Genomic DNA, 23,557 nt, shown 5'->3' on the forward strand with positions numbered 1-23,557 from the left:
AGCAGCTGAAGAAGTCCCAAGAATGATTTTCTTTAAAAGGTATTTCCTTTTCATCTACCTTACCTTACCACCAAACTTTCTAGAAAATTATTGTATACTTTTTCATGAAAAATGTTATAAAAGTTATTTTTTTATGAAAGTTATTTCTTGAAACCTTATTAACTGAAGATATACAAACGTAGCTATCTGTATTAAAAAAAAAACACTTTTAAAAAAAGAAAAAGGTTCTTCATTCATCTGCCAAGGAGAACACCTGACAGCAGACAGGAACTGTCCCTCTCCTGAACTCATGGATGACTCAGTGGAAACTAGAATTTGGAAAACTTGCCATCCCACATGAAATATAATAGGAACAAACTCGCTCACCTTTGTTGGTGCTACCTCCTTCCCAAATCCTGGCCTCCCCTCCTCGGGCTATAATCCCCGCTGTTCACAAAGAGCAAAGAAGGAAAACCTGCAAAACTAGCAACTTAATGGCAAACACTTGGGACCCCAAGTGACTCCAAATAAAATGAAGCTTAGGTAATCTAGTACTGAAATTTATTTGACTCCGTCATTCTTTCAAGATTTAGCCAACTACTATGCCCTGATAGGTCTGAACAAACTTCTGAGAACCCTGAACTAATTCAGGAGAATCAGAAAGTGAAACATAAATAGGAAGTGACACTGTTTCCATGTTTAAATTTAATATAACAAGCAAATGGCAAAGTCTAAAAAGCTGGGTTTTAAAATTCTTCGGATTCTTACAGGTATCATTAAGATCCAGTTAAAGCTACGGCTCAGTAATCACATAGTGGGATTAAAATATGTCAAAAGCAAATAGAACTGGAAATAACTGTTTCTTCATTAATGAAGAAATGTTTTGGTAAATGAAGACATGTGCTGTTAAAGGCTTAAATAAAATATAAAATATAAATATAAAACCCTTTATAAGTTGCTACCCATTTCTTCTCTCTCCTCCCAAATCTCTTAAAAAAAAAAAAAAAACATTTTAACAATTAGACTTACTTCCTTTCTAAGAGGCTCAAAACTACTGATTGTATTTCTCTGAACATGAGACTACATACCTGGGCTACTTGTGGTATCCCTTACCCCAAATTAAGTAAATGTCCACCTTTGGGGTGATGATGGCGAAAGCGTATGAGGGTGAGAGAAGATGGTCCCAGCAATTTAAAACAAAAATAAGCAAATAAAACGTCCAAATCTCAAAATCAACACATTCTTTTCTTTAAATAGTTGCTTGAAACTGTTCTCTTTACATTTTAAGGGATTATAATAGATTTTTAAAAGTTAAGTATTCTCCTGACTTGCAGCCAGGGTAACCTGCAGACCTGCCCCCAGCCGGCCTAGAATGCGGGGAGCACGCTGAGACGTCCCAGGCCCCAGCTGCCCAGACAGGAGGCCCACACTCTCCCCACCGACAGCCCCCCCTCCTGGGCAGAGGAGAAAGAAGGAAAGCAGGTTCTAACGGGGCCCTCCCCATTCTGTGGAAACACAATCCCCAGAGCAGCACCGAGCTAGCCAGCTAGCCCGTTCTGGGCCCTTCTGGGAAGCAGCAGCACCCGCGGAGGGAAGAGACCCTGAGGGCGGCATCTTCATTAGCCTCTTGGTCCACACCGCCCCGCACGCAGGAGGAAGGCAAGTCAGGCCCCACTTCAGAGCCTTGTCCTCAACTCACCTCAGTGAACTCACTTTCTAAAGATGGAGTAGAGAACTAAATGATTTCTAACAAAGGAAGCATTTAGGGTTGCCAGCTCCCCAGGTTTAGCCTGGGCCGTCTGGGAAAGCACAGGGCTCCTCTGAATCCTGAGGTCACCTTTCATTAAACCACAGGAGCTGAGCTTTGAGCTCAGAGACCAGGCTCCCTCTAGTCCGTTCTGTGCTGGTCCCATCTCTGCGGCTGCTTCTGGGACGACCCAAACACCACAGACTATTAGCCTTAAAAGGAGAGAAAGGGTTAGTATTAGGAGGAGCAGGCTCTGCTTTTCCAGGTGCAAATTAGAAGTACAGGATCTTGCTCTGTGTAAATTAACTTAAATGAAAGGCTTCGAGGGGAGGGATGGAAGATGAACAAAACTGAACTGCCACTCAGTGAAAAACCTCCCAGAGTTTTTCAAATGCCTGAATAAGGTAAAAACTTCACTACCATTTCCCAACCAACTGCTCTAGATTTTTTTTTTTCCATTCACTATAATGGGTTTCTTCTATATCACTTTCTACAAAGTATACTTTTATTCTCTGGTTTCTCTCATCCCAAGATTAAGTTGCTATTACAGAAAACAAGCTAGGAATATCTCTTGGGAAAGGTCCAGAATATTATTATGGTTTCAAAAATGAATTTTAGGTTTCTGGGCAATAAACAGGTTGAGCACGTGGAAGGCCTTAGAATCCAGCTAGCTACCTGGGGACACAGACAGACAGTACTCCAAGCCTGGAGATACAGATGAGGCATAGGTCATGTGAACTACTGAGTCGTGTGAGGCAGCTGAAAAAAGTTCAAGAATCAGTCTAGGTGACATTTTGAACCTTCTCGAGCATGCCTTCCTCATCTTCAATTCACTTAACATTTATAGGGCACCTGGTATGCACCAGCTTCTGCTGAAGATACTGGAAACACACAAAAACAGAAAATAATATCTACCTTCCAGAGTTAGGCTTATGAATATGGGATATATATACATATGGAAATGCCTGGTGCATAGTATGTGCCTGGGAATTACTGGTCACTATTATTATGTTTTACATCTGACTTGTGGTCACAGAGTGTTTTGTAAGTTTAGTGCACAAATGACAAGTGTCCTAAACTCATTTCTATATAAAACTGCCAAGAGCTGGTTATCGTTTTACCTCAAAGAATGTGAGGATAAAGTCATTTTAAGTCTGAACCCTTCAGTTCTGCCCTAATTCTAACTGGAGTCCCTCTGGTCTCCAAAGCTCACCCTCCACCTCACTTCTTTCCAGCCACTGGTCAATAAGGTCAATCTCCCAAAATTGTCTGATTACATCATTCACCTGAAACACTTAATAAACTAAGGACTCCCAGATGCTACCCCGAACATAAGGAGTAAGAGCCCCTTGCACCCTCCAACCCACTCATGGTTATACATGCTTTAAGAGATTCTTCTCTTCTCCAGCATACTTTAACTCCATCTTCTGAATAAGGTAAAACTCACCTTCAAATAGCTGAGGTCACTCTCCTCAGGTTTCCATGATAGGCTCTTTGACCCTTTCTCCATGGCTTAGTTTTAGACCAAACGGTTTGGCCACAATCTAACAGAATCAACTATCTCAGCTGGGCCCCCAACACCTCAGCAAGGCACATTTTGGTTTAGTTCTATCCCTTCCTGTCACCGTTCTAGAATTTCCCTATAAAAGGATTATTTTAAATTACTACAAATCTCTAAAAAGTTACCTTTTTCATAAAATAACTTTCTTAGTTTATCAATTCCCAAACTGAGTCCAATGGATATGCAAAATAAACATAATCAAGGACCACAGTTTTAGGGAACAGAAATGGAAGCTATTTGTTAAAATTTTCAAAATCAGTGATCAACCTAACATAGACATGGAAAAGTCCATTTATTCTTTAGAAGACTTTTTTTTTTTTTTTTTTTTTTTTTTTAGGTAAACTACACCCAACATGGGGCTTGAACTCACAACCCCGTGATTAAGAGTTGCATGCTCTATTGACTGAGCCAGCCAGGCGCCCCTTTCATTTCTTTAAAATAGTAATAAATGCAAAGCCAGACCTGCATTGAAGGTGACTCATGCCTCTGTTTTCTTTGTTTAAATATTTATTAGATCCTTACTATGAGGGAAAAAACCCCAGGAACACTGTTGGAAACAAAAATGTCCACATCATGGCCCATGCTTCAAAGAGGCCAACTTCAGTAGAAGATATACTGACGGGGCACCTGAGGAGAGGCATGAGGTGTAAATGGCACGTTCAACCCGGGAATCCATCCATTCAACCATCCAAGGAACATTTACTATGCACTCACCATGCAAGACCCTCAATTAGTAATCATCCCTACATTCAAGTAAGGGGGTGGGGGGCGGACAAGGAGACAATCGGACAACACTGAAAAGGACAAGTGTTCTCAAAAGTACAGATAAAGTGCTAGACAAATTTAAAGAAAATTACAGACGACCTAAAATAAAGCTCTGGAACGTAATGAGGATATGCAGAATGGAAAGGGCCATTTTTTTCTTTCATGGAGGCCAAAATCAATGAAGAGCATTCTGAAAACATGTTATAATTCTTTATACCCCTGCTAGATATAAACAGATCACGGGTTCTCATTGCCTTTTGATATCAGTTGGTAAGGAGAGTACCTCTGGAGTAATTAGTGGGCCACGAAAATGGCCTGCCCTGGCATGAATGCTATTTCCATACACAGCAAAAAAATACAGCATTACCCACACAGCAGAGCACACACTCACTACCATCATATACCCTTGCAACTTCATACTGTTTACCAGGAGTCCAGGAATTAATGAGCTATGATGGATGACAAAGCCTTTTTTAATTACTTTAATTACATACACATATAATTAATATAATTTTCCCCATAACTTATTTGTATATGTACTCAAATCTTTCCACTTGAATTTGTATAGTTCCAGTATTCCTAACATGCGCTTTCTACCCGATGTTTAAGTTTCATACTTAATCGCCTAAATGAAAATCCTGCCATCTTTTTATAACCGACCTACCCAAATTCAACACCAATATTCCAGAAGAAAAAAACAAAAACAAAAAAGAAACCCACCAACATTCAGGGTGCAAGAACTACCACAAAATTATTAGCTGCCTGGGACAAGTTCAGATGAATAAAACAGAATACTACATCCTTTCACTCTATCCCTTCCAACAGGGTTTAGTCTAAGGAACTGAAGAATGTTAGCACCTAAACACTGCCAACAGGAGTACAAACTGAGAGGACTTAGAACGTTTTTCTGAGTGGAAATCAAACTTTTTCCTAAAGTACTGAAGATGATCAAATGGAATAGAAAATATGACAAGTCTAATTGTACATCCCTGGTTTTTAGATGACTCAGTGAAATTCAGGATCGATTACGTTGCCTTTATGTGCCTACGTGGTCTGAAGATATTAATAAACTACCTAGTTCGTCTAAATATTAAAATGTCTTTTTTTATTCCCCCTCCAGAGATCTATTACTTTTAAACAGTCTCTTAAATTCAAGTCCGTTAATAAAATGAAGACACTCTCATCTCTAAAAACAGCCTAGGGGAATCTCTCTTTAGAATGCAAAAGAAAGAGATGGGGGGGGGGGGGGGACACAACTACCTACAAACCAGCAAGGAGGCAGACCAAGGGGGAGCAAAGAGACAAACTGAGATGGTGTGGAATAAATTTCCTTCCATATTTTTCTTTGTTTTTTATTGTGGTAAAATATACATAACAAAACATGTATCATTTTGACCATTTTTAAGCACACAGTTCAGTGGCATTAAGTACATTCACAATGTTGTGCAACCACCACCAAGATTCATTTCCAAAACTTTATTACCCCAAATGGAATCTCTATACCCATTAAACAGTAACTTCTATGCCCCCCTCCCCTTAGCCCACCGTTCATCTCTATTCTACTCTGTGACTGTGAATTTACCTCTTCCAGGTACCTTACAGAAGTGGAAACACACAGTATTTGTCCTTTTGTAAGCAGTTTATTTCACTTAGCATACCGTTTTCAAGGTTCATCCATGTTGTAGCATGTAGAGGAATTCCAGGCCTTTTTACGGCTCAATAATATTCCACTGTAAGTGTACACCATTCGTCTGTGAATGGACACTTGGGCTGTTTCCACCATTCTGATATTGTCAATGCTGCTGCTATAAACACTGGCGTACAAGAATCTGTTGGAGTCCCTGCTTTCAATTATTTCAGGGGGTACATACCTAAGAATGGAGTTGCTACATAATTATATATTTAATTTCTCAAGAAACCACAAAACTGTTTTCCATGAAGCTCTACCTTCTGCATTCTCAACAGGGATACAAGAGGGTTCCAATCCAATGTACTTTTAAGTCTTTTCTGATTCACTAATTCAGAATAATGTTTACTTCTATTACTCTAAATTGGAATTATTTCTCTTGAGACAAGAAAAGCCCCCAGAAAAACCAGAAACAACAATATCTAAAGACAGTATTTTCTGCCTAAACAACTTACACAACAAAAAATAGTTTGAAAAAAAAAAAAAACTTCAAAATATAAAAGGAAGCATAATATCCTAAAAATATATTAAGCATCCCACACATACAACTTGTACTATAAAAACTGGTCAATGTGACCCCTAGAGAGTCACATACTAGAAAACTTCATTGTCTGAGTAATTGGACGTAAATATACAGAGATCTTTTTAAAGACCCTTACTCTTCTTACCAGTCAGTTCGTTCAGTGCCTGGAGTTAAACAGCCCAGGAAGGTCTTGCTTTAGGAAAAGCAGAGGAGGAGGGTGCCTAAAAGGCTTATTTAAATACTACTCCCAGGCCTTTCCACAAGGCAGGGGAGATGGGCAACTAAAAGCAATAATGATGTTCTTAAACCTTTAACACCTGCTCTCACCGATCTGTCATCAAGTCCTTACAGGTGATAAAAGAACTTTAACAAGTAGGGAAGCGAATGTCAACAGAAAAACTCCAAAACAAATCAACAGGCCTAACTGGAGTCTACTGGTGGGAGGAGGGGGTGACAGATATTTGCTTGTTGTTGTGATTTACTCTGCATACAAAAATATAGTTCTAACTTTTACTAGTAAACTGTTCCTAGCCTGGATAGCACTGAGTAAGCCCCCAGTGTCCAAAGGCTCCTATGATTCGATGAAAGGCCCAGCAGAACTAGCTCCAACCCCTACTGCAGTTTTACACTGTTTTTAAGTAAACTGATTTTTCCAAAGTGCTTAAAAGTAGCTTGTTCTCCTAATTTGGGAAATATTCCCTCTTATAATCTATTTAAGCCCCTGTTACAGTAAAACCTTTTCATATAGAGTAGGAAACCAAACTGTATCCTAGACTTGCCTGGATAATTGCAAATTCCTAATTAGTTACATCAAGAACAATGCAGTTATTTTTAATAGAGACCCCTCTTTCACCAGTTGTGGAGAAGCTGAGTCCCTTAAGAGTAAATTAAATCATGCTATTTCCTGGGATTTTAGGGTTTTCAATTACTTCTCAAACGTACTACATTTGCTTGTGTATAAAGACAATTTTCTAACAATTACTTCAACAGAAAGCTTTTCATAATTGAAGACTATGAGTTGGTATTCTACTTAGTTTAAGTAAACTTCTCTGATTGGTTGCCTTTACAAAAATCTTTGTCTTCCAGAGTCAAAACAGGGATGTATCAGAAGCTTTAAATTCAAATATAAATTTAGGTTTTTTTAAACATAGCCTGTAAGTCCTCCAATTTTAACAATTCTCAAATTTCAGAAAGGATCAAAGAATCGAAGTTGCCACCACCCTGCCCTAAGTGTCTGGTGACAGACACTATTCTCTACACAACATTCCAAAAATATGAGCAAAATACCCCTATGCATTAATTTTTTTAAAAAAATGCTTTGCATTTGCCCCCCCAAAAAAAAAAGTCATTGTAGAATATTCCATTAACAAAGAATCTAGCCTAGAACTTAATAAATGCCGTCTGAGGCCATAAACAAGTGAATGAAATAAAATTAATTTTAAACTCAAATACAACCATTTAAAACAGATACTTACTAGAATCTCAAATACTGCTAACCTTGGCTCAATACCATCTCACTAAAATCTTCTCCCTCCAGCTATTTAAAACTGACAAGCAGTTGTCAAGATATCAAAGAAACAAAACACTGGGAGCCAGTGCCTGAAACAACAATGAGTACTGCCAAGGGCATCTCATCGGTCAAGGGCACTGAAAATTACAATCCAGGAGCTTCAGAATGCTAACCTTGCACATCTCAACTACGGGCAAAAAAGACAAAGACTCAAAGATGGATCCACTTCCAAAATGAGAAGTACCCCCACCGGTAGATGGCTCAACACTGTATCTACCTTTTCTATTTACATTTGGTGGCTTAAAAACTTTCCGTTCCCCTATCGCCTCTCCCAACCCCACATACTTTTGGTCCACAAGGACTGATCCTAGACCCTAAACCTGCACCATAGACAACTCCCCTCCGGAGAAGCTAGGGACCAGCCAGCCTCTCCAGAGATGTACCTTGCAAAGCACCCATCAAGTCCTCCTCCCAGTGAACCTGGGCTTGACTTCTACAGAGCCCTGCCTCGAACTAACCACAATGATTCAAGTATTTTCTGCCTTGCTGAAACACAGAACACCATATAGGCTTTACACTTTTCTAATGATTTATTTGAGAGACAGAGGGAGAGAGAGAGAAAAAGTGCGAGAGTGCGGGGAAGAGCAGAGGGAGAGACAAAGAAAAACTTGAGCAGACTCCTTGCTGAGCACAAAGCCTAAGCAGGGCTTGATCCCATAACCCTGAGATCATGACCTGAGCTGAAACCAAGAGAGTCGGATGCTTAACCTACTGCGCCACCCACGGACCCCACCATACTTTATATTTTAAGGCAAAAAAGTGTGTGTGTACGCACTTATGAACATTTTCTTATATTCAAAGGCGTTCCGAGTAAACTAAAGAATAAAGCTTCTCCTCAAGCACTTAAGTGCATTCCCAATTGCCACAAGGATGAGAATTTAGGTTTGCTTGAAAATATCTCACCACAAAAAACTCTCATTTAATGGATTAACCTCACTGATGTTAAGAAATGGCAATTATGATTTCTAAAATGGAAACACAGGTAAGTTGCAAAGCTCCCCCTACCCTGAAAATATTCTCCTCCCCCCCATTCTCAGCTGTAATTACTGAAAGCTCAAATAATAGGCTAAGATAATATACAATGACTAAAGCCTCTATCATTCAGTATTCAAAGTTCCTCTGAAAGATTGCACACTTTCCCCCGATCTCAAGAAAAACCCCATATCAAGCACACTGTCGTGTCCACGTCAGCAAAGCCAGCCAGCTATTAGCTACATCTAAGGAAACACTTCTCCAAAACATGGAGCGGGATGACTTAACGCACAGTACAATCTGTGAGAGGTCACAAATCAACTATTCTATCAGGACAGGGAGAAAATGAACACAGCAATCCAAAGCTTTAAGCTTTATTTAGTCATCAAAAATAGAAAAATTATTTTTCAAACTGTCCACTTGCAATTTGGAGGTCCCTCAAAAGGTGCAAAGTAATAAATCAGGAACGTCTATTTAAAAGTTTGGAATATAACGGACCGTGGAGTTTGCATAAGGCTTTACCACACACTTTTCAGTACTAACTCATTAATCCCTTGGATGACCATTAAAAAAAAAAAAAAAAAAAAGTATGGATGAGATGTCTTCTCTTTATAATAAAATCAGGAAGCCCAAACTGAGAGAGGTTCAGAAGTCTATGAAAAATACACAGCTAAAAAGTAAAGTAAGTCCTTGGCAGCTCTCACTAGACATTTAAGATTTCTAATGCCTGCCCATTATTTGCCCATCTTTCAACATCTTTTAAGATTTTAGTAAGTCTCTCATCTGTATTAAGCGCCTTGACGTTCGAAAACTGGAACCATGTATCATGAGTTAAATGGTGTTTCCCATACTGGTCACACTCACGAGAACACTGTAGTCCTATTTATAACGTGGTCTTTATCCTGGTTCCTTGAAAATAACTATGCTCCCAAGGGTCAGGAATGGGTATGAAAAGGGTGTTGCAGCTATCTCAACAGTGTCATTAACTAATGACTTACCTGTAATTGAATTTACAAGTCTGAGAGAGCTGGAGGCCATGCAATTCACATTACACTAAAGTAATACAGATCAATTTAAAACTGATTTACAAGTGTAGGTCTTTCAGGATCCTGTAATGCTCTAGCATCAGGATCATGAACTGCAATTAATCCTAGGAAGTACAATAACTATGAAAGGCAAACAGATTCAGATAGATTTATAATGAACCTAGAAGCTACTTCTTTAAAAATTCTAATAAAAAGATTACTTTATCATTTGTCTTTTCCTGAAAATAGTATGCCCTCCCCCCCCCAAAAAAAAACACGACGTATTCAGTTACTGGACATTTATGGATAGAATCCAGATAAATGCTCACTTTAACAGAAGCTCGAATTTCCACTATTTCACTCAAAATCAAGAAAGTCGTTGAAATTCCTTCTTATCAAATGAATTCTAAAATGAAACAGAGATAAATTAAACTCACTAATCAGAAAACTACTTGACCATTTGCCACCAAGAGTATTTCTGGCTGTTTGCTTTCTTCTTAAATACATTCTTCCCAAGTCATAGATGAAATCTATTGTTTTATATTTGAATTTATTCTCTGATAGTAAAGCAATGGTTTTAATTCTTTGGATTAATTCTGCAACTTCATTAGGAAACGTGAACGATGGTTCCTCTGTATTATTTACCTGCTACTTATGGAGTCCTATGAAACATGGTTAACAGGTAAACATGGTTATTAGCAGACCATTTTTTTTTTAGCCTCCCATCAATGATATCTCATATTGCCTGTTTACACTCCTTTATTATGCTAAAATAATCCACATGCTCTGCCTTTTCAGCAATTCCAAACAAGAAAATGTCATTTAAATTTCCATCCATCAGTTTAAACTATGTTACGTAAGCACTAAAAAAAAAAGTGTTCATTTTATCCACTCAAGGTATAAAAGCAAAACTGAGCTATAGCTAACTCAGGATTTAACTTCCATTAGAAGGTGGAATCTAAGCATCTTCTGGTGGTAAAAAAAAAAAAAAAAAAAGAATAAAAAACCAGTGAACTAGATCTAAATAGCAGCATGATCCAGTTAAACGTGAACATACTGGGGAGTCAGAAAGTTCTACGTTGTGATTTCCATATGGTAACCACGAGCCACAAGTAGCAGTTTAAAATGATTAAAAGTAAATACATATATTTCTTAAAAGTAAATAAAATGTAAAATGGAATTCCTCAGTTGCACCGGCCACATCTCAAAGGCACAACAGCTAAGGAGCCTTGCGGCTGCCACACTGGATGTGGACAGCACAGGTCCAGGGCCACTTCCCTCACCAAAGAAAACCCTGCTGTCGGGAGCACTGTGATCTTAGACAAACTAGTTTAATTCCTGTGACCCTCAATACCCTTGTCTGTAAAATGTCCGTAGGATCACATAAATTTAAAGACTGTTAATATATCTTAAAAAGCACACACAGGGCTTAGGACACGTTAGATATCCAAGGAAGAGTAGTTACCCATACAACCCTCTATCACACTTTGGCCAATGATGGCAACCCCGAAAAAGCCACTTTCCCCCCGGGGCCTCATTTTCCTAAACTGCAAAGTTTAAGAAGTTCTCCTGGGGAACTTCGAAGGGCACTACCAGGTCCTACCACGTTAAATGAAGTGTGAGGCAAAAGGGGCACAATCTCCTTCTGAATAAATTACTACCTAGGCTCCTGTAGCCTTGCAACCAATCTCAAGCTTTCTTCCAAAAACCCCAGAAGCCTGGCTCTCCAACAGTCCACAGTCCGATGTGGGCTATTTATAAAGTCTGTCTTAAAAGGTTACGGGAATATCCTTCTGAAACTGTATATACTGTAATTAGAAACTACAACCCTTATTCCATGATGGTATCTTGCACTTTTAACATCTCTTTTAAGTGAACACTATCTTTACAGCAAGTTTTTCTTAGTATTTAAACCAAAACGCTTTCAACGCATACATTATGAGTTTAAGCACAACTTTTTAATGATTTTTTTTTTTTTTACCAGCGAGGCCTCGTTCTTAACCAGTTTGTGGGTGACCCTCTCGTGCCTAAACAATGTAAGAATGAACACCCTCACGGATGAGGTCTCCTTGCAGGGCCACAAACATGCCCAGAGACTTCTTACTCTGTTTAAGGGCTGCTCCCTGGGAACCAGGAAACTGAAGGCCCCCCCACAAGGCACACAACCAGGACCCCTGGCCACCTTGGGATATGGGGCTCCCCCCTGGCCCCCGCCCATCCAGGCCCCCAGAGTCACAGCTTTAACTTGAAGAGTGGAAGAGCAACTCTGGAGAGGAGAAATCAGAACAGAGCAGTGCATTTTTGCCCAAGGCCTGTAGCCTCAAAAAAAAAAAAAAAAAAAAGTGTTATTCCAGAGCAGATTCCTTTTCTTCCGGGTCCGTCTGCTCCCTCTGACTCTTTGCCCACAACCGCGGTGCCTCCCCTTTCCTAATGCCCCACCTCTCGCCACTCGTCCAAAAAAAAAAAAAAAAGTGGCTTACTCCTCTCCTTTAGTTTTCCCTAGCAGGACCTGGAAACTGGAGGAAATGCAAATCAAATTAGCTGCACATTAAAAACTAAGCGGGCAAGCAATCAAAGGTGCCCACCCAACAAAGAGGTGTCCCGTTCCAGAACGTGCTCGAGCCTGGGTGTCGGGAGGGAAGGGAGACTAGAAGCCCACCGGGATGGGGAGATGGGGGGGCTGGGGGGAGTGGGGGTGGGGGTGGGGGTGGGAGTGGGGGTGGGATGAGGATGGGGATGGGGGTGGGGATGGGTGGGGATGGGGGTGGGGATGGGTGGGGGTGGGAGTGGGGATGGGATGAGGATGCGGATGGGAGTGGGGGTGGGAGTGGGGATGGGTGGGGGTGGGAGTGGGGATGGGATGAGGATGGGGATGGGAGTGGGGGTGGGGGTGGGGAGGGGATGGGGATGGGGATGGGAGTGGGGGTGGGGGTGGGGATGGGGTGAGTGGGGATGGGAGTGGGGATGGGGTGAGTGGGGATGGGAGTGGGGGTGGGGCGGGGTTGGGGGCGGGAGTGGGAGTGGGGCTGGCCTGGGATGGGGTGCGCATGGGGCGGGGGGCGCGCTGAGCGTCGGCGCGTCCCGACCAAATTCCATAACGTTTCAAGGAAACGCGGGGCTGAAGGGAGAATAAAAAGTTGCGACTCTGGAGGCGGCGCGCGGACGGCGGCGCCGGGCTCCGCGCAGGGAGGGAGCGGGGCCGCGGCTCCGAGCCCCCCGCGCTGCGAGCCGCCCCCGAGCGGCGCCGCCCGCCCCCGCCCCCGCCCCCGCTCCCCTGACCCCCGGGCCCTTGCACCGCCGCGGGCCGGCCCCCGCCCTCCCCCCCCCCGCGGCCGGGCGCCCCTCGGGGAGGCCGACTGGCCCGGGCTGCGCCGCCCGCTCTCCGGGGCCCCGCCGCTCCCCGCCCGGCCTGCAGCGCTGGGCTCGCCGCCCCCAGCCCGGGGGGAGCGGGGCGCGGGGCGCGGGGCGCGGGGCGCGGGGGCAGGCCCGGCGGGGAGGACGTGGCGCGCGGAGGTGGCCGGCGGCGGGGCGGGGGAGTGTCCTCCCCGCGGGCAGCCCGGGCCGACCCCCCCCCCCCCCGCCCAGCCCCGGCCCGGCCCGGCCCGGCCCCCGCCCTCCGGCCTCGGAAAGTGACACGTCGGAGCTTCCCCGGCCCCGCGCCCCCCCCACCCGCCGCGATCCTGCCGCGGGGACCCGGGGGGGGCGGACTCCTCGGACCGAGTCTGCGGGAGGGATGGGGGGGGGGGGCGCTGCCCGGGTTTTTCCTTTTTTTTTTTTTTTCAGCAAGAAAAATGTGCCCGCTCCTTCCGCCGTCCGCTCGGAGCGCAGGCCCGGCCCGGACCCCGCGGGGACCCCGAGGCGGCGGCCGACCCCCCCCCCCCCCCCCGGCCCGGGCCAAGTGTGGCGCCAAGTTTCCCCGGGAAGCCGGAGCGCTCGGGGCCGCGCCGCAGTCGGGCCGGACCGGGCTTCCCGCGCGCGGGGGTCCCGCGCCCCCCGGCCCCCCCGCGCCCCCCTGGACCCCCCCCGGCCCCCCCGGGCCCCCCGGACCCCCCCGGCCCTACCTGCCCGCGGGCCGAACGCGGGGCTCGGGGCGCGCCACCCGCGGGCCGCCCACGCCTTCCCGGCCGGCAGCCGAGGACCCGCCGCGCCGCTGCTCCCGCCGCCGCCGCCGCCGCCGCGCTCCCGCCTCCTCCCGCCGCCGCCGCCGCCGCCGCTCCAATAACTACCGGGCGGGCTTGCAGGGCGACTCCGCCATGTCAGTGATGTCGGGACCACATGGGGCCGCCGGCCCCGCCCCTGCCGTAAACCGCCGAGTAGCGCCGCCGCCTCCCGGCCGCCGGCCCCGCTGGCCGCTCTGCCCCGACGCTGCCTTCCCTGCTCCTCGCCTCTCCCTTAGGATTTCGCTCATTTATTCATTCGTGAGACAGAGACGGGGAGACGGGGAGACGCGGGCGGAGGGAGGGGCGGGCTCCCCGCGGGGGCCCGACGGGGCCTCGATCCCGGGACCCGGGACCCGGGACCCGCGACCGCGCCCGGGGCCGACGGCAGGTGCTCAGCCGAGGGCCGCCCGGTCCCGCTTTCCTTTGCTTTTATTTTTTTTCCTTTCCCTTCCCCTCTTTTACGTTCTTTTCTTTCCCTTCCTTTCCTCTACTTCTCTTCTTTTCTCTTTGCTCTTTTCTTTCCTTCCCTTTCCTTTTCTTTTCTTCTCTTTTCTTTTTTCTCTTTTCTTCCCTTTTCTTTCCTTTCCTTTCCTTCTCTTCTTTTCTTTCCTCCCCTTTTCTTTTTTCTTTTCTTCCCTTTCCTTCTCTTTTCTTTTTTTTCTTTCTTTTCCTTTCCTTTCCTTTCCTTCTCTTCTCTTTTCTTTTCTTTTTTCTCTTTTCTTTCCTTCCTTTTCCTTTTTTTCTTTCCTTTCCTTTTCTTCTCTTTTTTCTTTCCTTCTCTTCTCTTTTCTTCTCTTTTCTTTTTTCTTTATCTTTCCTTTCCTTCTCTTCTCTTTTCTCTTTTTTCCTTTCTTTCCTTCTCTTCTCTTTTCTCCTCTTTTCTTTTCTTTCTTCTTTCTCTTTCCTTTCCTTCTCTTCTTTTCTTTTTTCTTTTCTTTCCTTCCTTTTCCTTTTCTTTCCTTTCCCTTTCTTCTCTTTTCTCTTTTCTTTTTTCTTTTCTTTCCTTTCCTTTCCTTCTTTTCTTTTTTCTTTTCCTTCCTTCCCTTTTCTTTCCTTTCCTTCTCTTTTCTTTTTTCCTTTCTTTGCCTTCCTTTCCTTTCCTTCTCTTTTCTTCTCGTTTTTTCTTTCCTTCTCTTCTCTTTTCTTTTTTCTTTTCTTTTCCTTCCTTTCCTTTCCTTCTCTTCTCTTTTCTTCTCTTTTTTCTTTCCTTTCCTTCCCTTCTCTTCTCTTTTCTTTTTTCTTTCTTTTCTTTTTTCCACCCAAGCTAAAGAAGTCTGAGGCTTAAGAGGGGAACAAACAGCTCAAAAAAAAAAAAAAAAAAAAAAAAACCAGGACGGCACGACCTGCCACGCAGAGGTGGCCAAACGCCAGGATGCATGCAGCGTGTGCTGAGTAATAACCAGAGCTCAGACTCTAAGACGCTTTTTTTTTTTTTTTTTGCATTTGCAAGTTACATCGTAACTTTCCTTTTCCTTACATCCCCACAACCTTGTGAGCTATCCTGTCACTCCCTTGTCTGTTCCAATACCGCGCACCTGTCCGCGCCCCAGCACGGCGGGGCCAGCCCGGCTGCACCGAGGCCACAAGGTCTGGCTTCCCCTTGCGGTGCCCGCACCGACCCGGCCTGTGCTCCTGCGGAACGTGACTCCTGGGTGACTCTTGAGTGTCTATTAATTAAGTGGGTAACGTATTCCTGTTGTAGAGGCTCCAAAATGATCAACAGGCTGCCTCCCATCTCCCTCCCTTCCTCCCTCCCCCCCCCCCATTATCCAGGAGGCGAGAAGGCAGAGGTCCTCCCACAGAGGCCCCTCCTCTCCTCAGCTTCCCAGGTATTCCAAAGGAACACATTGGGCATCAACTGTTGGTCACCAAGCCCTGCTCAGCACTGACCCCAAGCAATGCCTTCCTTTCAGTGACCTAAAAAATAACAATCATTTATCAGATAATGCACATAGGACCACACTGAGGCCCGAGAAACAAGAAAACTGAGATGAAAAAACGTTCATAGCACTCAGGTCTTAGCTCAGACATGCAGAGAGATGGAAGTAGCATCGCAATTGCCTGTTGAAGGGGGCCTGCGGGGTGTGGGGAGAGGAGAAAGACAAGAGAGGAAGAGGACGCATCCAGATTTCTCATGAATGCGTTTTCTTGAACCTGGCAGAGGACCGAGGTTCCAGGGCAAGCAACTAACCCGAGGCTTCTCCATTCCTCTTGCCTGCTTTCACCTCCTTGCCAAGCCCGTCCCTCCACGCTTGAATCTAACCTTCTTGCCCTCTCAACTTTGTCAAAGTGTCTACTCATTCGGGTTCTTCCCCATAGTTTATAAATGATTTATTCAACAAATATGTATCAGGGATACCTCATTCAAAGCACAAAGCTTAGGTTGGTTGATGCTGGGGATGCAAAAATGAAGGAGACCCGGTCAATAGCTTCAGAGCAATGCGAGAAGCACTGAAAAGAATTAGGAGTTTCTGGGGGAAAGAGCTATGAGACTGTGGGGAGGCCGGGAGTGATGTTAGCTGGAGCTCAAAGCCCAGTACGAGATCTTAGGACAGGGAAGAGGAAGATGAGTGCTCCAGACAGGGAAAGCATGCAGGCGAGGACAGAGGTGTGCTTCGGGGTCAGGAGAGTTCAGGGGGCTGGAGGGCATGGCCCCCAGGGAAGCTGGAGAAGCTCAGGAGGGAGCTAGGGAGCCACCGCTTTTTCTTTTTTTTCCCCTCCCCGTGCAGGACCATCATCCAGGATCAGAATCATGTTTTAGGAAGAAGGCTTCAAGAGCCCCTTGGGAGACATGTGGTGAGAGAAGCCAATTAGGACAGAGGGCCCCATTTCGCTGATTTCACTAATATCCCACACAGCTCCAGAATCAAACTGGGAATTCCAGAAAGAAAGGACCTATTTCTCAGTCGTTGTCTTCTTCTTTTTTTAAGATTTTATTTATTCATGAGAGACACATGAGAGAGAGAGGGAGAGGCAGAGACACAGGTGGGGGGAGAAGCAGGCTCCCTGCGGGGAGCCCGATGTGGGACTCGATCCCAGGACCCCGGGATCATGACCTGAGCCAAAGGCAGGCACCAAACTGCTGAGCCATTCAAGTGTCCTTCTTTTCCTCTTCTTCTTCTTCTTCTTCTTCTTCTTCTTCTTCTTCTTCTTCTTCTTCTTCTTCTTCTTCTTCTTCTCCTCCTCCTCCTCCTCCTCCTCCTCCTTCTCTTCTTCTTCTCCTTCTTCCTCCTCCTCTTCCTCTTCCTCTTCCTCTTCCACCACCTCCTCCTCTTCTTTTTCTTCTTCTTTTTCTTTTCTTCGTCCTAAAACAGCAAACTCTTGAATCTTACTTCTCTTTGCACACTCCTGTTTCTCTCCAGATCTTGTTATTTCTGCCTACTTCTTCTACTAGACTGATTTTGTTTTAATTAAGAATCAACATACACAAAAAGGCCTTAAAATTTTAAACGTATGCTCATGATGCTCATGCTCAGATGACCTCAGTGTTTCATTCATCTTCCTATCCTAGCACCTTATACCAGTGTTGGCACAGCACAGAAACCACAATAACTGTTGCAAAATAAGAGGAAGTATGGTGTAGTTGCAAAGAGCATGGAAATTATAATTAGACAAAAGCCAGTGATGTTGGGCAAGTTATTAAAGTTCTCTGAGTCCTCTCTTAAACATTCAAAAACATTTTATTTGTTAAATGGTGATAGTGCCTTCTGTTCAGGTCCTAAGAATTAAAAGCCTCAAACATCTGATACCCAGTAAATAAAAAATGGTTCATCTTTGAATGAATGAATGAATGAATGAATGAATGAATGAATTAATGAAGATGTCTTCCCTGGAGGGAATTAAAAGAACAGGAATTGGAAACTACAAGGAAAAGATGGGACCTTTGAGAGAGCTCTTAACTACACATTGAAGGATTTAAATTTAATACAATGAGGTTATAGAGGCATGGAGTGATTGAAGTAGGTTTCAAAGCTGACTATTCTGGAAGCAGGATATAGAACAAGGCTCTTGTCAGAAAACCATGACCTGACTCCAGCCGAGGTGGGAGATGATAGACTTAAGCTAGAGTGATGGTCTGCGAGTGGGAAAAAGAGCCTCAATACGAGGCGACGAGTCTCACTATACAGAGTTGACAACCCAAGTCACCTGCCACGCTAGGTCCTAAATTATGGAGAACCATAGTCATAACTTTGCTCCAAAAGCAGGTCAGGATTTGCTCAAATACAAAAATTAAAATTCAAATGGAGATGCCGGGAAGTTAAGGCGTGTCACAAAAATATACAGACGTGTAAGCCTCTCTATTGTCCATGTAAGATGAGTCTATTAAAAAAAAAAAAAAAAAGATCCAAAGTGATACTTCCTGATTTCAAATACCTTATAACAAAAGAAATGCAACTTTAACATATATAAGAAAGCATTGGTTATGGGGGCACCTGGGTGGCTCAGTGGTTGAGCGTCTGCCTTCCACTCGGGTCTTATCCCAGGTCCTGGGATCAAGTCATCCCACATCAGGCTCCCTGCAGGGCGCCTGCTTCTCCCTCTGCCTGTGTCTCTGCCTCTCTCTGTGTGTCTCTCATGGATAAATAAATAAAATCTTAAAAAAGAAGAGAAGAAGAAAGCATGAGTTTTGAACTTAACACTGAAAAAAATCTCAAAGCATTAAACCTCTGAATACTTCTCTAAATCTAAAATGTTTAAATTTGAACTTCTTTCTCAGCGATGACTATAGCCAGCAAGGCATAGTGTCTAGAAGTTCCAGCCAGGTTCTCAGTCTCAATATCCTTCCTTCCTCGCTTTGCCCATGGCGAGGGTCACTAGATGCTTGCAGGCAGGCCCAGTCTTGCTTCTAATCTTGAAACCCAGTCTTGGCCGTAGATCGAGGGCATTAACTCTTTGCATTTACTTTTTGTCTGACGTCCTGAGCCAGATCTGATACCAGCTTCAATACGAACACTGACAAAAAGCCGATTGATCCTGTTTTGAAGAGCGTTCAGAACTTACTAGAGTCCTAACTGGTGTAAAGGACAGCCAGCTCAGTCAATAAGCCAGTCGAAGAGCCACACTGCAACTTCGGCCAAACCCACTTCTCCAGAACAATGTAACCGGTCAAGGGGGCAGCTTCACCTTCCTCACGGTTGTTCAAGCCGAGACACAGGCAAATTGTAGTTCAACGTCTGTCTATTCTTGAAGTCATTTCAAACGAGAACATCCATCCCACAGTTATCGGAAGCTCTTCAGGTGGAAGCCGTACGACCGCCTGCCGGGGCCCACAGTAAGATCGCAGAGTTGGAAGGAGCTAAAGGTTTTCAGCCCGCTTGTCCTCCCCAAAGCAGAATCCTTGTTCCCACGTCCATGACAGCTAAGCACCTGCCCAGCCTGAACACACCAGGAAGAAGGAAACGTTTCTTGCCCAGACAGCCCTTTATCAGCAACTCCAGATCTATCCCCAGTCTTCTGACACCTGCCTCCTTGCAAACTTTCCCCCAGTGGCCCTGTTTCTGCCCTCTGGAGGCAGACAAAATAATAACAGTGGCCTTCCACCTGACTTCCCTTCCAATGAGCTGGCCACCCCTGTCACATGCTCCCTAAAGACTCTCTTTTCCTGGATAAAGATCTCAGACATGCTGAATTCTTATCTCATCACATGGCTTCCAGATCTCTCTCCTCCCTTTCTTCTGCTATCTCTGCAGGTCTACTTGTTCGACATCACTGAAAGGTGGGTACCCGTAGTCTATTCATAGTCCGGGGGTCATCAGAACACGACCAGAGCCTCAGCTTGGACAGAATGCTGTGTCATTCCAAGTTACTATTGGGCTGATTTCCTTAGCTGCCTCCCCATCCTATTAAATCATGTTTCTTCTTCCATGAAAAGTGGTCAAGCTGGGTGCATTAGGAACGCAACTGATTTCCTCTTACTTGATTTTAATGAATGTTAATTAGACGACCATTCAATTTCATGACACTGAGTCTTTCACCAAACAACCTCTACCGGCTTTGCAACATTGGTAAGTATGACAAGCATGCTTTCCATGTTGCCGTCCAAGTCACTAATAAAAACACAAAACAGGACAAGGCCAAGGACTCCCACTAGCAATTTTTCTCCAGGTGGAGGCAAATTTGAGGCAACGTTTTTTAAGAAGCTGTGAATGTGTCCATCCCCCTGACCTACCCGAACCACGGCACCATAGAGGATCAGGTGGGGGTCTGATTTTCTTCATTGCCATTGTCGCCACCCTTGTCCCACTCTCACACCCGATTGACACCTGTGGTCACTTTCTCTACCTAAGAGATCAGGAGCTCTATGTGATACCTGAGTCTCTTCATAACAAACATGCTAAATACGGTCTTCCTCAAACAAATTCGAAATTTGCCCGGAATAGAAACGCTTGGAGATAGAGATATAGATACAGATATAGATCGATATAATGCATCTTTCACAGAGAAAGGAAGCAAAAAAAAAAAAAAAAAAGTCTTTAGCTTAGCTACGTGCACTTAGGATACAAACCATTTTGATCAAGGAAAGATTCTGAAATTTGACCAAGAAGCAAGGAGTTGAAAGCAGAGTAAACTTACTACAGAGACTACTGTGCCCGTTCTGTTTGTGAAGGGTAGGGTATTATATTTGAAATCATTTCTACTCTTTTATGTGGTTATCACAACATTTCTTTTATTTATTTTTTTTTAATTTTTATTTATTTATGATAGTCACACAGAGAGAGAGAGAGAGGAGAGACATAGGCAGAGGGAGAAGCAGGCTCCATGCACCGGGAGCCCGACGTGGGATTCGATCCCGGGTCTCCAGGATCGCGCCCTGGGCCAAAGGCAGGCGCTAAACCGCTGCGCCACCCAGGGATCCCACAACATTTCTTTTAGTTCTTGGAAGCATACCCTTTGGTATAGTACACGCAACCTCTGTGTCTCAGACCTCACTAGGGAGGAGGTTACGTTTTGGTCACGTTAACAAACACCCCTTCTCTGACTCTGGCAGCCACCATTATTGTAGGGTTTCTCACTCCCCTTGTCTTCTTCCCAATTCTTTCTAGAAGGTTCCTGTGAATTTCTGAGCGAGTTCTTCAGCTTGCTTCAGTAACGTGTTCGCCCAGCCAGAGCAGCTAATATTGCACTTGCCACTGTGCTATTGGTAGAATTGTAGCAAGTCCACCCCAGTTACCCCATGAGGCCGGCACTGCAGATGCCCTTCCTCTCCCTGGACAAACTCTGTTTTACTGATCACCAAACAGAGGTTCCTTGGATCTTAGTGTCTCCTGGTCTATAAATCACACTCTGTTTCCACGAATTTGGCTTTTTTAGATTCCACATATAGGTGATATCACACAGTATTTGTTTCTCTGTCTGACTTATTTCACTTAGCATAACGCCCTCAAGCCCCATCCGTGTGGTCACAAACAGCAAGATTTCCTTCTTTCTGATGGCTGAATAATAGTTCATTATCTTGATGAAGAAATAGGCTTCTTTTATTTGACAATGACAATAAGGTAATTTATTGAGGTTCCCTTTATCCTTGGTTGCTAAGAAAATCAAGATAAATTTTGTTCTCAATTATGGCAATTATCCTTAGCCTAGAATTTCTGGTAAGACCATTCTTCCTCCCTTTTTATTACATAACTCATATTTATGTAATCCTTATTTTAATGAACCTGTCTTATTATATGCTGTTCTATCTTTATGGGAGGTAGGTATATTATTTAGAGCTCTTCGGCTTCAAGGAACAGGAAACCAATTCAAGCTACATTGAAGGAAAAAAATACTAGGTTTAGAATGGAACAGTTTAAAATTCCTGAACCAAGCACTCACCTCAGCAGTACAGATACTAAAATTGGAATGATACAGAGATTAGCATGGCCCCTGCACAAGGATGGCACACAAATCCATGAAACATTCCATAATAAATAAATAAATAAATAAATAAATAAATAAATAAATAAATTTTAAATGATACTCATACAAATAAAACAAACTGTAATCATTTCTTTAATTCCACAGTTTATAGTGACACATCAACAAATACATTGTTTATGCTTCTTAGGATACATTAATATTCTTTCACTTGCTTTTCATGAATTAACTAACAACATTTTCTATCCAGCTTTATGATAATTATTCCAAAGAAGATTGAATGAATTTAAACACCTCTCTCCTTAAAGAATTTGTAATCTAAGTGACATCATCACACATTGAGAAATAAATGTCGAGCTTGATCATGTACTGTATTTGATTAATTGGGGTTTTCCAGAGAAAATTGAGCCAATCGAATAGATACAGAGAGAAAGAGAGAGAGAGAGAGAGAGAGAGAGAGACTGAAGATAGATAAAAAGATTGAAATTTAAAAAATATTTATTTTAAGAAATTGGTTCATGGGGGCACCTGGGATGCTCAGTGGTTGAGCCTCTGTCTTTGGCTCAGGTCGTGATCCCGGGGTTCTGGGATCGAGACCCACATCAGGCTCCCCAAAGGGAGCCTACTTCTCCTTCTGCCTGTGTCTCTCATGAATAAATAATTAAAAAAAAAAAAAAGAAATCGGCTCATGTGATATGAGCGCAGCAGGCAGGAGACCAAGGGAAAAGTTAATGTTTCAGCTTGAGTCTGAAAGCAATTTGGAGGTAGACTCTTCCTTTGGATATGTCAGCCATTTTTCCATTAAAGCCTTCAACTGATTGGATGAGGCCTACCCGCATTATAAAAACTAATCTATTTTACTCAAAGTCTACTGATTTAAATGTTAACTTACCTGAAAAGTACCTTCACAATGACATCTAGACTGGTGTTTGACCAAACGTCTGGTCACTATGGCATAGCTAAGTTAGAAAATAAAATGAATCATCATATGCACTTTAAGAGCAACTACACTGAGAGTATAATTGATATCATATGGGTCTTAGTTAATTCCAATATGGCTAGCCCTGCCTTACAAATAATAGATGCTTAATAAATATTTGTTGAATTATCAAATTGGAAATGGTATTATCTCTATCATGAAAGCCAAGCTAAAATTTTTTTCCTGTGAGTTAAGTTCATTAAAATCCCAGGTGGGGGCACCTGGCTGGCTTAGTTGGTAGAGCATGCAACTCTTGATCTCTGGATTGTGAGTTTGAGCCCCATGGTAGGTATAGGTATTTCTTTAAAATGAAATCTTTAAAAACAATTCAGGCAGAAATTTATTTTTATTTATCCTATAAAGGACTCAGTGCACTTATCCAACTTGAGGATCTGAGTCCCTCATCAGTTCTGAAAAATTCTCAGTCATTATCACTTCAAATATCATCTCTCCTCCATTATCTCTATTTTCTCTGAAACTTTTATTAGGTAAATGTAGGATTTTGTTTTCTCGTATATTTCTTTCTTTGTCTCCTTTTGTTGTCTCTCAATATCCTTAAATCTATCTTCTAGTTCACCAATTCTCCCTTCATCTGTGTCTCCTTTCCTCTTTAACTTGCTACTGAACTTTCAATTCTATGCTTATACTTTCTCAAAGGATTAAACATAGAATTACTGACCCAGCAATTCCTCTCTTAGTTGTAGTCAAGAGACGTGAAAACATGAATTTTCA

The 23,557-nt window shown here is 43.7% G+C and overlaps 1 protein-coding gene and 1 non-coding gene across 4 annotated transcripts in view; one reads left to right on the forward strand and one right to left on the reverse strand.

Moving 5' to 3' along the window:
• The window catches only part of FNDC3B (fibronectin type III domain containing 3B), a 337,274-nt gene extending 323,244 nt beyond the window's left edge, over positions 1 to 14,030 (reverse strand). For 2 of the 3 annotated variants that reach the window (XM_072752211.1, XM_072752213.1), the window contains exon 1: positions 13,891 to 14,030. The gene's annotated coding sequence lies outside the window, so the exon portion shown is untranslated. Of the gene's footprint in view, positions 1 to 10,158; positions 10,180 to 13,890 lie in introns of those variants that run through there. The other variant, XM_072752212.1, reaches the window with a different exon arrangement.
• A 7,766-nt stretch (positions 14,031 to 21,796) lies between these two features.
• Positions 21,797 to 21,900, forward strand: LOC112926704 (U6 spliceosomal RNA). The gene has a single exon (XR_003236397.1). It is a non-coding gene; the product is annotated as a U6 spliceosomal RNA (small nuclear RNA).
• The last annotated feature ends 1,657 nt before the right edge of the window (positions 21,901 to 23,557 follow it).

Source organism: Vulpes vulpes, chromosome 3, assembly GCF_048418805.1.
Source record: "Vulpes vulpes isolate BD-2025 chromosome 3, VulVul3, whole genome shotgun sequence".
Lineage (NCBI taxonomy): Eukaryota > Metazoa > Chordata > Mammalia > Carnivora > Canidae > Vulpes > Vulpes vulpes.